The following is a 15901-nucleotide window of genomic DNA, read 5'->3' as shown; positions in this document are numbered from 1 at the left end:
GCGAATTTCATTTCAATCAGGCTAAACGATTTGAATCTTCTTCTCTGGAGGACGCAACTGCTTGGCTTGATTGAAATACTGGACATGGGTGGTTTCACATCCACCTCCAACTCCTATGATCAGCAGTACCAATCGTGCAGTGCCCAATCCTGACTTTGTGGCATGGAGGAAGTAGATAGGCTCTTACGTGGCTGGATCACCAGCACCCGGAAGAAGTTCTTGGACTCCTTGTGGGTCTCCAAACGTCCAAGAGGTTTGGGATACTCCGGTAAAAGCCTTTGCCGATGTTTCAAAAGAACATGAGTTTCTTTTAACTTAGAAGTTTTATGCATTAACTAAAACAAAACCAATTTGTGGCCGATTATGTTGGATTCCTTATTAGAAAAATCATATTTTTTTATCCTTAAATTTGTTCATACTAAATCATTGAAAAGATCAGAAATAAACAAATAAAACATAATCTGAAAGCGTACCCGAATCCATTGTTGCACCGTTAGATTTTGATGGGTTAGATCTTCCAAAACCTCTATATTGACATTTTTCTTCTTCTTTAAACCTAATGAGAAAGAGACAATTTTCTTTCTTGATGGGAAGACAAAAGAGAACAATCACTATATATGGTTTTAAGGATCATAACCTAATTGTAACCACCTTATAGTCTTCTTTTTAATTTAGTCTATCATAATATCAGAAATTGACATATGAGAGTACATAAACTATCTACACATTATTATAACCATATTGTATAAGATGTCATATGACCCAACCGTATAATATCACTTTATATGAGTCTTTACCTTAGACGATTTATAAGGTGTGATCATTTGCATATGTAGCTAGCCCAGGGGCGTAGCTAGGATTCATGTGAGGGGGGGGGGGGGCAAACAGGGGTGTAGCAAAAAATTTTTATTTGTGTGATAGTTGGGGGTTCGGGGGCAGCGCCCCCGAAAAAATTTTTTTTTTGAGATAAAATAAAAATGGCTACAATTATTAATAAAAATCTATTTCATATGGACAAATCAAACTATTTGCTGCAGTCAGGGCTGGGCTAAAAAATGGATAAAAATCTATTTCATATGGAATCAGGGCAGGGCTAGGACTGGGCTTTTAAAAATAAAAAAAATATTTAACTGTTTGGGGAGGCAGGCAGCCCAGTCCTGCCCCCCCCTAGCTACGCCCCTGAGCCAGCCCACATGAAATATCTAACATTCATGGCTCTCTCTTTTGTGGTTGAAAACATTGTCAAATATCCCTATCTGTTCAATCTAAATGTAGCAAATTTCATTACAATCAAGCTAAACCATTTGAATTTTCTTCTCTAGAGGATGCAATTGCTTGGCTTAATTGAAATCCAGGACATGGGTGGTTTCACATCCACCTCCAACACTTACGATCATCAGTACCAATGGTGCAGCGTTCAACCCTGACTTTGTGGCATGGAGGAAGTAGATAGGCTCTTACATGGCCGGATCACCAGCACCTCGAAGAAGTTCTTGGACTCCTTGTGGGTTTTGAAACGTCCAAGTGGTTTGGGATACTCTGGTAAAATCCTTTGCCCATGTTTCAAAAGAACGTGAGTCACTTTTAACTTATAAGTTTTAGGCATTAACGAAAACGAAACCAATTTGTGGCCAACTATATATGTTTAGGGATTTAAAAAAATTTGTGATGAGCTGACTTTCATAGGCAAGCCAATTCAGGACCATAACATGGTTTTCTGGTTGTTGAATGGTTTGAGTCCAGAGTATGACTCGTTTGTCACTATGATGTTCAAACCACCCATGCCTCCCTACAATGATGTTGTGGATCTCCTTCAAGGAAGAGCGGATATGTGATTCATCCATTCTGTTGAGGATGGAATAAACTAGAATGTTGCCTTCATTGGATAGGGCCAAGCAACTCACATTTTAAATCCAATGAGCAGCAACAATTCAACACAAGAGGGTCTAGCTTTACACAAACCAGTCAAGCCGCGGTCAAACCAAAACAAGGATGGTTCAAAACCCGGGAATCAAGATTTCAATTAGGCTGGTAAAAGCTCTGGCAAGGAAAAAGGATTTTTATGCTAGATCTATAATAAGCTAAATCAAAGTGCCCTTAACTGTTGGCACAGGTTCAATCATACATACATACATATCAGGCAGAGAATGTTCCTCAGGCTCCTACAACTATGAAGCTTGTAGATACCCAAGATCAAACGTGGTTCTTAGATATTGGGGCCACATCTCATATCACAACTGACTCAGTTAATCTTGAATCTTACTCTAAATACCATGGTTCAAAAAAAAATCATGGTAGGTAATGGTGTCAAGCTTGATATTACACATGATGGTTATTCTAAGGTAGGAGAATGTTCTTAGTCTTTAAAATTGAATAATGTTTTGGTGGTCCCTGTCATTAAGAAAAAACGTTTTTTTTTTAGTCAATTAACTTCTAATATGTCATGTATTTTTCAGTTCTCATAAAATAGTTTTGTAATTAAGGACAAGGGGATGCACAAAGTAGTGACAACCAGGAGTATGGTAGGTGATCTTTATGGCTTCAATCAGTCATCGAATAAAGGAGTGTGTGTCAATGAGGTACTCTTCTCTACACGATTCATATATACTAGCTAGGATGTATGACATCAATGACTTGGTCGCACTCATGCTCAAGTTGTTAATCTTCTTGCTAAAAATAATTTTATTTCAATAAAATTCAAAGCCTGTTAAAAACAAGATTTGCTCCAATTGTCAAATGGGAAAGATGTGTCGTCTTCCCTTCTTGCCAGTTGAAAAACATTGCAATGTAGTCTTTGGCAAAATCCATTGTGATTTATGGGGTTCTGCTCTAATTGTTTCTCACCAAAATTTTAAGTTTTATGCGGTGTTTATTGATGATTGTTCTTGATATACTTGTGTTTTCCCCTTAGGGTAAAAATCTGAGTTGTTCTTAAAATTTATTGAATTTCATAAGATAGTGCATACTCAATTTGTATAAGAGTAAGATTTTTCAAAGTGATGAGGGTAATGAATTAAGAGAATACATAGAAGCTAATGGTATTATTCATTACAAAAGATGTCCTAAAACACCAAAACATAATGGTATGGCTGAACGCTGCTACTGATCCATTATCGAGTTGGATCTCACCATGATGTTTCATGCCCAAACTTCAGTTCGATTTTGGATTAAAGCTTTCCTAACTACTACTTAGCTTATAAACAGACTTCCCACACCCAACCTAGCAATGAAATCTCCATTTGATATTCTCTTTTTTAAAAAACCAGACTATTCCTACCTAAGAGTATTTGGGTGTCGATGTTTTCCATACCTTAGAAACTATGCCCAAAACAAATTTGAACCCAAAACCCTACCATCTGTTTTTTTTGAGATATTATGATCAAAACAAGGAATACAAGCGTATATTTCCTCCTAAATGGGCGTGTGTACACATCCCGCCATGTGGTGTTTGACAAAAAAAATTCCCTTTACTCAAAGTTGGGCACTCTTTTCTCTTCTCTATAATGAGGCCCTTAATCAACATGTTGAGTCCGATCATGACAGGGAACATCAACATGCCCGATTGTTCGATAATGTTGAGTCTCATGAGTGTGCCACTCCTATTCTTCATGAACCTGATTTGGGTAATGGGTTATGTAATGTTGAAACCCATGACTAAGCCGATCATAGTGAAGACACCACCGTGAGCAACACTAGTGAAGCAACTCCAAACCATCCCAGTCCAAGCCTACCTATTATGGAAACTCATCACATGATAACCTGCATGAAAGATGGGATCATGAAATCAAATCCCAAGTACTTCACACCTCTCATGATTGCTCTTGAACCTAGGACTCTCAAGATTAGGCTAATCAACAATGTTTGGAGTGATGTTATGAAGGGAGAGATGTGAGCTTTACAAGTGAATGATACTTGAGATTTTGCTCTCCTACAATCAGATATGCATATCATCAGGAGTAAGTGGGTGTATAAGGCAAGATTAAAAAGTGATAAGACACTCGAACACCTAAAGACTAGGCTTGTTGTAAAAGGATTTAATCAAGTTTCAGGTATTGGTTTCATATAGACCTTCTCCCTATCATTAAATTAGGCATTATTCGTGTAACGGCCTAAAATTTTAACCAAAAAACTTAGCCAAGTTTTAGCAATTTTTTTAATGTGTAATTTAATGCAAGGTCTTATCTATGACATTGCCTTAACCAAACTAAGCTCTAAGGACTTAGCTTATATGCAAGCACTAGCATTTAATACTTCTTTAAAACCAAGTTTGAGAAAAAGATGGCTAAGAATAAATCATATATGGCATTGATCTACTGAATTAAGCTCTAGGAAGTTGGTTTGTGCGCAAGCATTAGTGTTTAATAGCCCTATAGAACTTAGTTTAAAAAAAGACTACCTAAGTCAAAAACATTTTATCAAGAAACCATAATATAACAAAATATTTATTTTTGGCATTTAGTTACAAATCTTGAGCAGGTCACAGTAATTGAACACACGTAAGACTACATCCAAATCCCTTAGATTTGGGTCCACATTCAATTTCGTAATTCAGTTCTAATTAATGAATCTGAAACATACTAAATATCATATGGTCTACAAACCATATTTTAACCATTCTACAAACTGTGGTCCAAATAATGCATTTAAGCAAACAAACTATCTAACTTTAAAGTAAAGTGTAATAGTCTTAATACATCGATTTAAGATAAAATAGTTTAATGACTTAATAACAATGTAAGTCAAATCTCAGGATCCTAAAGAAGGTTTGGTTTTTGGCACTGCCATCACATCCCAACATCACTTGCGAAGCAACTACTTATCACATGAATGTTTGATATATAAGGGGTCAGGTCAGACTCACCGAGTCTAGTAAGTATAATAACATTGCAAGTTGCACATAACTAAGCATACTCGAGCCCTTATTCATTCAGGACACATGCATTTCATCGTGATAACTATGATACATCAAATTACCAAATAAACGTATAACCATGACATATGATTATAAATTGCATGCTTTCAACATTCAAATTTGAAACATAAGCATGATAAAATAGTTTTAATCAAAACTGATTCATAATCTCATAAATAGATTTCTTAACAATTTCATATAATCATTAAATGTCATACAACATCATGCAAAATCTTTATTTAAGTATTGCATAATTAGAGCGTATTTTTATAAAGTAAAACTGATCAAATATAAGGTCTTTGTTTCTTTTGCTTAACACTTCCATCGGGCACCCCAAAACATAAGAGACTACAACGGGTGATTATTATGCTATGTATTTTTATTTTTCATGTGTCTAATGATGCATCCTATATTTTTAGAGAAGATATTAACCTACAACCTAAGACACATTGATAGTTCAGCCTTCTATAACCCAAGAATTGAAGACCAAGTGAGATGCCTTGCTCTCACAAAAAAAATTAACATCCAGGTTACACAAGGGTTGTACCACCTACCTTCTCCAAGGTAAGCAAAAAATGAATGAGTTCTTAAGTCATGTTTATTAATAAGAGGTTTAATATATTTCATTACATGTGCCTAATCTCATTAGACATTTTAGGGCTAAATAGGTCAAGTACACTTTCAGGATATTTTTTTTCATTACCATTCATGGCATAATCATAATAATACCCATTCAAGATAATTACATAATTTGTTTAAGGCTTAACTTGACTCCAACCCATTGATGCTACTCTAGTGCCTTTAAACCAAGTGAGCATCTCACATATGAAGACGATAACCAATAAATTATATGTGCATGTATTTTTTTCTTAACTTTGTGCACTTTTAACACCTCATATTCGTTCTTTATTCTCAAACTCATTCATGAACATTGTACATGCATGATTTTTCATGCATGTCACACATACATATGTGCATTATAGTACCATATTAGCTCTTTCAATCCAACCTCATTCATAAGCATTGTACATACATGCTTTTTTTATGCTTTATAGCACAATATAGATACATGCCACATATTCATATGTGCATTATTGCAGTACAATGTTTCTTTTGAACCTAAGCACATTCATGAGCATTATAAGTGCATACATGTATTTTATGACTTATAACACTACATAAAATCATGCTATATATGAACATCATGTTGCATCTCAACATATCATATTGCATATAAACATCATGTTTGATAGCATATAATGAAATGCTTAACACTCATTATTCATCACAAGCAAGATATTTAAATATATTTGGTATATACATAACCATAGAATTAACATATGCATCAAATCTGATTTTTTGTGCCCATATACATGTCACAAATAACCTACCTTAAATATGATTTTTCATGCACATAATCATTGGACAATCATATACATCAAATCTGATTTTCTATGCACATAAGTATTGCACAATCACATACATCAATTCTGATTTTTAGTGGACATAAGCATTGCATAATCATATACATCAAATCTGATTTTTTATACGCATAAGCATGTCACAATTCACATACCTTTAATCTGATTTTTAGTACACATAAGCGTGGCATAATCACATACATCAAATCTAATTTTTAGTACACATAAGCATGACACAATCACTACGTCAAATCTGATTTTTAGTATACATAAACATAACACAATCACATACAATAAATGTAATTTTTAGTTCACATAAACATGGCACAATCATATACATCAAAACTGATTTTTATTGCACACAAGCATGGCATAATTCATATTAATATAAACTGAATTTCTGTGCTTACAAACATAGCGCCAATATACCCACCAAATCTAAAATTTCTATGTAGATGAGCATCACCTTATATCTAAAATTTTTGTACATCAAACATCATTTCAAATTTGAAGTTTTAGTGTATATGAGCACTATATAAATTCTAAAATTTATGTGCATATGAGTATTATTTCAAATCTAAAAATTATGTGCATCTATACAGTATTTCAAATATGAAAATTCTATGCATATATACACCATTTCAAATTTTATTTTTTTGTGCATATAAATCCCATATAAATTTTAAAATTTTTGTACATATGAGCATCATTTCAAATATAAAAATTTTGTACATCTATGCACTACTTTAAATCTAAAAAATTTGTGCATCTATGCATCATTTTAAATATGATTTTTTTGTGCATCTTTACACTATTTTAAATATCAATTTTTGTGTGTATATGAGAACACTTTCAAATATGAAATTTTCTTTACATGCATTCTATCAAATTTAAAATTACTTCTCATACATGTATTCTATCAAAACTGAAATTTCTTTCACCATATGCATTATATCAAATATAAAATTTTTGTACATTTATCAAATCTGAAAATTTCTTTCTATACATGTATTCTATCAAATTTGAAATTTCTTTTCACATGCGTACTCTATCAAATATGAAATTTCTTTACACGCATGCATTCTATCAAATTTGATTTTTTTTTCACATATGCATTGTATCAAATCTAAAATTTCTTTTTACACATACATTCTATCAAATCTGAATTTTTTTCACTCATGCATTCTCTCAAATCTGAAATCTATGAGCATATATAAATTTATATTTGTATAGAAACATATATTTAAAGCATGTATAAATTCATATTTGTATAGCAACATATTTCTAAAGTATGTATAAATTTAGTTTTTCATAGAAATACATTTTCAATGCATGCCTAAATTCATATTTGCATAGAAACACATTTCTAAAGTATGTATAAATTAAGTATTGCATAAAGACATATTTATAATGTATGTTTAAATTTAGATTTGCATAAAAACATGTTTTTAAAGAATGTATAAATTTAAATTTTGCATATAAACATATTTTTAATGCATATTTAAATTCAGTTTTGCATAGAAATATATTTCTAATATATGAATAAATTTAGATTTACATAAATTCATATTCATTTAGAAACATGATTCTAATACATTAATAAATTCTACTTCACATAGAACATCATTGTAACATGCATTTAAAATTTAGATTTGACATAAAACATTATTATAATATGCATATAAAACTCAAATTTTGGGAAAACCTCAAATCTTACACATGAATAAATTTTAATTTACATAAAACATCATTCGAACAAGCATTTAAAATCTAGATTTATATAAAACCTAATTCTAACATGCATATAAAATTCAGATTTAACATCCTTTAGAACTCTACAACCATATGAGTTTAGAGTATTTTCCTATCTCAAATATGTAAAAATTAAATTCTCAAAAAAATAAAAAATAGAGAATTTTCAAATTCGTGGATGAGGGAGAGTGAGCTCCTCTAAAAATGTGTCAGAGAGAGAGAGTGAGCTTCTTCAAAACATGAAATGAGAGATGACTTCCTCCAAAATGTGAATTGAAAGAGAGAGAGAGAGGAAGAGGGCTTCTTTCGAAACCATAAGAGTAATAGGGATGGAGAGTGAGAGCCTCCTTCAAAACATGAATAAGAGGGAGTTTCCTTCTCTAAATTCGTGAGAGTGAGAGCTTTGAGATTGAGAGATAAGGAGTTAGAAATAAGTGAGAATTAGGGTTCGGGTTTGGTATGAACAAGGGAAAAGGAAAGCAAATAAAACTTGACTTTTGGAGAGAGAGAGAGGGCTAGGGGAATAGGGGGTGGTGGCTAGAGAGATAGAGAGAAGAAACTTCTTCTTTCTTCATCTTTGGGTTGCCCTAATGAGCGGTCCTCTCTTCTACTTGTGCCTCCCACTTGGATACCCTTCTAGGTGGGTTCAAATCCAGTCCCAATGGGTTGACCCACACTTGGGTCTCCATCTAGGTTTACATACAATTACTTAGACCTAATTAAATTTATAATGGTTATTAAAAACTCTAATTAAATTAAAATACACATTATAATTTAAATGCCATCTAAATTTAAAATTAAATACTAATTTAAATATAACTAAAATTAAATGCTAATTCAACTAAAATTAACAATAAAATTGCCAATTAAAATTTAAATACAATTTAAATATAAATTAAATTACAAAACATAATTTGAAGCAAAATTTCACTTTTATTTATTAATAATCATGGAAAGTTCATAAAAAAAATTGGATATTACAATTCGGTTTGTGCTCACCTTGGCACTGGTGAATCATTGGGATATCCGTCAGTTAATGTTAAAAATGCCTTCCTACATGGACACTTAACTGAAACAATTTATCTTGAACAACCGCCAGGATTTCAAGATCCCCCAAAATCGGATCATGTGTATAAGTTTAAAAGGGTCTTGTATGACCTCAAAGAGGCGCCCCATGCATGGTATGATTGTTTTGGAATTTTCTTGTTATCTCTTGATTTTATTCTCTAGTATTGCATATCTATCACTATATATTTATCGAGACGGTCATAAAATCATTGTGTTGCTTCTCTACGTTGATGATAGTATTCCATATTTCTGGCTCAATTTGTTGACTATGTGAGTAGAGAGTTTTCTATAAAGGATCTTGGCTTTCTTCATTTCTTCCTGGGCATTGAAGTTCAACATTTTTCTAAAGGCTTTTTTCTAAACCAAAAATGATATTCCTATGAGTTACTCGACCGGGCTCACTTGGTGCCAAACATGTTGCCACACCTATGGTGACTACTTTCCAACATAGAAAAGGGGGTGATCTTCCCCATCTGAATCTTACCTCTTATCAGAGTCTTGTAGGAAGACTCCAATACCTCACGATGACATGTCCGAATATATCCTATAGTGTCAATTATGCAAGCCAGTTTATGCAAAATCCAATCCTCACTCATTTCCAAATGGTCAAACATATTTTGTGATATATCCATGGTACTTTGGACCTTGGAATTCAGCTCCTTTCTAGATATCCACTTGAGCTATATGCCTTCTCTGACGTAGACTGGGCTGAATGCCCCCTTACCACATGCTCCACGTCTAGGTTTTGTACCTTTCTAGGCGCCAACTACATCTCGTGGAGTGCAAAAAAACAACGTATAGTGGCTCGATCCAGCTCTGAAGCTGAATACCGATCTATGGCATATACTACCGACCTTTATTTTTTGTGATCTTGGTGTCTACCTCTGGCAGCCTTCAACCTTGTTCTGTGATAATATTTCTGCTCTTCACACTACTATTAAACCTATTTTTCACTTCCAGATGAAGCATGTTGAAATCGACTACAACTTTGTCAAAGAAAAAAGTGGCATTGGGCACTCTTGTTACCAGATTTGTTCTATCCTCCAAGCAAATTGTTGATATTTTCACCAAGGCCCATTTTCGTGCTGACTTTTCCGATCTCAAGATCAAACTAGGACTCTTTGTTTCCCCAGAGTCCAGTTTGAGGGGGTGTGATAATAATAAAAAGGACATCCAAGATTATGAGTCCGACATCCAAGAGGAGTCTCACGTCCAAGGGGAGTTCAAGACTCTAATGAAGTTCAAGAGTCCTCAAACAAGAGATCATATGCGAGGACATTGGATCAAGCTAGAGTTGAAGAGCCCCAAAGCAAGAAGAGACCAAACGAGAAAGGGAGAGGACGTGGCACCAATCCTGGAGACCTAATGGGTCTCATCTAATCTTAAGTCCTTTTGTACTGGGACTCATGTTTAGGAGTTAGTAATTGTGTTAGTGTAAAACTATTTATAGAAGGCTATGAAAGATTTGACAAAGGTGCGATGTCAACCACACAAAATAAACTCAACTATTTTACTTGTGATCTACGACCACGGTAATAACCTCCCTCTCTCTCTCTTTCTCTTAATCACCAGAGAGAGAGAGAGAGGGTTTAATCTATTAATCGATTTAAGTACACACAATGAAGGAGAGTCTTCCTCTCTTCCACCCATTTTCAGGATTAGTATAACTCAGTTTTATAATATTAACTTTCTTGCTAACAAGAGTTTCTTCTTTTGGACTCTTATCTCGAGTAGCTTTCCTACAGTAATAAACTTCTTGATTCTTCTTTCTATCTTGAGAGAGTCCATCGTGATGGATATTCTTTCTTTCTTAAGGGAGTCCATCATGACATGAGTACTCATCAAGAACACAAGCTGACAAAATAACACGAGCTGGCAGATTGCCAAGATTTCCAACGTTTCCAACTTGACCAGTATTTCTAACATTATCTCTAACAGGCTCCACCCAATGTCCCTCATTGAGAGGAGTTACCCTTGGTGGACGTAGGTGCATCGAACCGTGTTAAAAACCTTGTGTCGTGTGATTCTATTTCTCGTTTACTAAGCAGGTGTGGGAGCCCTTGTAGGCAAATCTCATGGTTTATTTGACGCACTGCTCGATGATAGGCCTACCAACTGGGCTAGCAAACAATATCTTTGTTTTCGCCATTTATTTTATCTCTTAGACACCATCATGAAGCTTCTATCTAAAGTAAGAGACAGTGTGGGCTTCAAAAATAATTGAATGAACAAAGACAGTGGAAGTGACAGTGACGATTTTGGAAAAGCATCTAAACAATGAAGGAAAAGTTCTTATCAAAATAAAAAACAAACAAAGAAGGAAAAGTCAAAGTGGAAGCACACCCACAAATCATTCCAATCATCTATAAGGGAAAGGGACTTGAGTAACGAGTCCTATGATCCCCACGTAATAGCTTTCCTTTTAAATTAGCAAAAGGAAACAAAAGTCAACAAGGAATGTGCATGAACTATGCTTTGAAATTGCGAAAGTATGCTATTAAAATATATTAGAGAAATGAACTTATGTGCACAAGGTATACATCAAGAATCTCTCTCTCTCTCTCTCTCTCTCTCTCTCTCTCTCTCTCTCTCTCTCTCTCTGCAAAAGAAGATGCAAGCTTAAGAAGTCGGGAACAATGAGATGCACATGAGAAAGGAGGGAGAAACTAAAAGCTTGAGGCCCACATAAATGTTGCCACCGAGGTGCTATCCCATGTGGTAAGCGAGGTCCTGTGCCAAGCTGAAGGCCCAGGTTCGAATCCCTCTGCTACATGGGGCTTAAGAGATATCTGGTAAGGGTCTGCCTAACACCAGCTTTGCCTATAAAAAAAAATGTTGAATGCTCATATTTACCTTGTTTTATGGTCTCACCCTTCACCCTGGTGATGGCTAATATCTATACTTGCATTACATTATAGTTCCTCAGGCCAAGGCAGGTAAGAGCAAGAAGAAAAATACGAGAAGGGTTCTGACTGTTTATTGGGTTTCTTTTTTTTAAGCATTAGTGAATCCATTAAGATAGTTGAAGAGCTAACCAAAAAAGGTTAATGATAAGAGGCTATTGGATTCGATGGAAATAGGAGATAAAGGTAAAATAGTGGCTAAAGGAGAGACCAAATGATGGTCCCTCTTCCCTAAGTGGTCAAACAGATCGGCATGATAAAGTTTGCAAAAGAGAGCTTGAGGGGAGAAGTCACTTTAAGTAGGGAACGGCAGAAACCAGAAGCTTCTATAAGTAAACATGCTGAGCTAGCTAGAGCGAAGGTTCCTAACATGAGATGACTAAAAGAATAAATGAGATGTGAGAGAGGTGCGGAACTCACTTCACTAGGAGGCCTTTCTCCCAAATCCGCCGGGGAATACACTAACTTCAACTAAAGAACAATGTTGTTCTTCTTTAGTTAATAGTGAAGGTTGTAGCTACAATCCCAACTACACTGATGAGAATTAGCTTGGAGTATATATGTTGTGTGTGTGTGCACGAGGAAGAATCAAGTGCAATGTGATTGCACACCTAGGACATGTTGGCAATGATTTTTTATCTAATTGATTAAAAGTATTTTTTTATATTTAATAACTAAAATTTAGTTATTATTAAATATATTATTAGAAGCTATTAAAAATTCTTTTAAATGAATAATATATTACAGTACATGTCATAATGTGTCACATGGTAATAGACGAATTTAATATTAGAAACAAGGGTAATTTGTATATATGGTGCCTCGTGTATGACAAATTTATTTTTGACTGATTCATTTTTTAAATATTTTAGATAAATGCTTGCCTTTTCAAGAAATGCGCAGTTGACGACTTAAACTTTTTTGGAATATCAAACAAGCAAGTTGTTCGATGCATTTTGGACACGCACTCGTCGCAAGTTAGGCAATGAAACCTCTGCGCATTGCAATGATAAAGTCTGTATGATTAGGCGGCTATGCTGCTCAAACGAAGCAGCAAGTTTCTTCACCTTAGATCTGGAGTTGGGTTTGGAGTGGCCAGCCCCAGGTCCACCAGAAGAACCGGACTCATCCCCACCGGGATGGTACCTAGATAAGGATTCTATCTAAACTCTTTTGGATATGGATCTAACATGGATCCCCATCCTCATCACCCGAACCCAGGAGTGAAGGTAAGTTCTGGTTAGGGTGGGCACGTGCCCACCCCACAAAATTCCCCCAAGGGAGTAATGGGTCAGGGTGGGTAATGCCCCAAGTAGGGGTGGGCACCTCTCATGCCCGACCCAAAGGCCAAGGCATGCCCCACCTCTCGATTCTCTTTGTGCTCCCTGACCCCACCTCTCTCTCTCTCTCTCTCTCTCTCTCTCTCTCTCTCTCTCTTTGTGTGTTCCCCTACCCCCGACCCCACAGGCCCACCTCCCTCTATAATCTCTCGTAAAGGCTGAAACGCTGCACTAAACTATGGTGGTCCGGCCATCGCAGTTCGGATGCGGCCTCCAACACACAGGTCCTCTCTCTCTTGCTCAAGATGGAGCCCTGCCTCCGGCCATCCACCATTTGACGGTCTATCTGGCATGGCGAATGGTAGGATTTCTTCTTCTTTGTGTGCGTTTTTTTAGGGTTAGAGATTTTGGTGTTTTTTTTTAAATAGCATTTGATTTAGGTTTTTTTATTATGGTTTTCTTCAATTAGCATATGAAATTATGAATATTGTTTGTTAAGATTAGGATTTATATCTTTGATTTGCTTTTTCTTAAATAGTTGTATTTCAATAATTAGGGTTTAGGGCCTTTTGTGTTTTTGCTAATTAGCATTTAGGTTTTTAATGAGATGAATATTTAATTAGTTATTTCTATATATTTTTAATCAAAATTAGACATGATTCCACATGATTGATTTTAGTTATAATTTAGGGGTTTTATTTCAATTAACCTATATATGAAAACAATGAATGATGTTGGCTAGGATTGAGGTTCTTCATTTATTTTTTTTTAAATAACATGAATATTTAATTAGGTTTTAGAGTTGATTGTGTGTTTTTTTAAATAATATTTAGATTTTTATTTTGTTTTTTAATAAGATGAATATTTAATTAGGTATTTTTATGTTTTTAAATTAACATTAAACATGAATCTAAATGATTGATTAGCATAAATGCATAATTGATGATGCTTGTAAGAATTACAGTTTTGATTTTGTATTTATGCAAATGGCATGAACTTTTGGATTATGCTCTTAGTGTGTTACATATTTTTCCTTTTTAATTATCATTAAATATGAAAACATAAAGAATGAACAATGGACTTTGGTTAGAACTTAGAATTTTAGTATTTTTTTATCAATTAACATAGATGAGCAATCTATGATTTTTGTTAGTATTTAGGTTTCTGATTTGCATCACTTTAAATGACATGCACCTCTAATTAGGGCTTTGGGGCTTTCTGTGCTTTGTTTTCTTTTTTCATGATTCATTATTTGATTTCTATTAGGATTGAGGGTTTCTTTGTATTTTTCAAATATCAATAATCATGATTCCATCTTTGATTTATGTTATGACTTGAGGGTTTTTTGTGTTTTTTAATTTGATATATGTATATTTTATAGATAGTATGACCATTCAAATATTTTTGCAATGTAATTGGATTGATATTTCATACTTGAGACTTCATTCATCAAAAGGCTCTAGGAGATTATATCAACGAGGCTCATTATTAATTTCATCGGTATGTTTACTAACTTGATTGTTTTCATTGTGCATATATTGAATATTTGAATTAATTTAGTTCTTATTTATTTATTAAATATTTGTTAGTAATCATTAGTATACGGTCTTTTTAGGAGTACTTTGAAAAATGACATTAACTTCATCTGTATGTTTGTTGTTTCTCTTCATTTTGAGTGGGTTGTACTTTTTTTAACTATACTTTCTTGCCTATAGATAGAAAAGAAGGCACTTTGTGCATGCTTGACTATGAAACATGATTATGAATCAATGATCACGGTTAGTTCAAATATATATTTTTATAATTTATGTAAATTAATGATAGTCATTTATGTTTCTTATAACTAATTTGACTTAAATAGTCTATGATATGTCAAAGCTTGTATATGCACTTCTATATTTAGAGAAAAGGAGTAGGTAACTTTGATGAGGCATTTTCAAGAATAGTTTTCTAATTCAATATAATTGGTAGATTCATGTGCATTCTTGTATCGTCTATATATGTCATGTATCACTTGTGTACATATTCACCATGTGTTCTTGTGTAATATATCATCAAATTTCTCATTACTATGCATTCTACCTTTAGCATCTTTTATTTGAGATCTAGTAACATAGTTGCATTGACTATTAGGGAGCTTCCTATTTTTGCTTTACTAAAAGTCGCAAGTACACTTCAGTTTTGCCTTTTCATATAAAGGCATTTATGATCTCATATGCAGATTTTTTGTAGACTAACTAATTAACTGGCTATTTATTCATATAATGTTTGTGTTTCTTTGTCACGTCTTGTTGAATGCATTTCAAGATCAAAACTTGAGCTTGGTCACACTACATTATCCATGGAAGGTACTTCATTTGGTCTTTATATCAAATAACGCTAAATTTTGAATTATACAGGCTTGTTATTATGGTACTCTATAGTTCTTTAATTTTCTTTATTATTGAAAACATGTTTAGTTTCAACCAAGGTTCCTAATTATAAATATGACACTTTACAATTCTTCAATTTTCTTTGCACTTGTTAGTATAGTTTAATGTCATAGTAATTATTTTTTATTTTTAT

The sequence above is a fragment of the Nuphar pumila genome, chromosome 2 (genome assembly GCF_984573655.1).
Source record: "Nuphar pumila chromosome 2, dmNupPumi1.hap1.1, whole genome shotgun sequence".
NCBI lineage: Eukaryota > Viridiplantae > Streptophyta > Magnoliopsida > Nymphaeales > Nymphaeaceae > Nuphar > Nuphar pumila.
The sequence above is the reverse complement of the archived record's forward strand: the minus strand, read 5'-3'. Positions refer to the sequence as shown.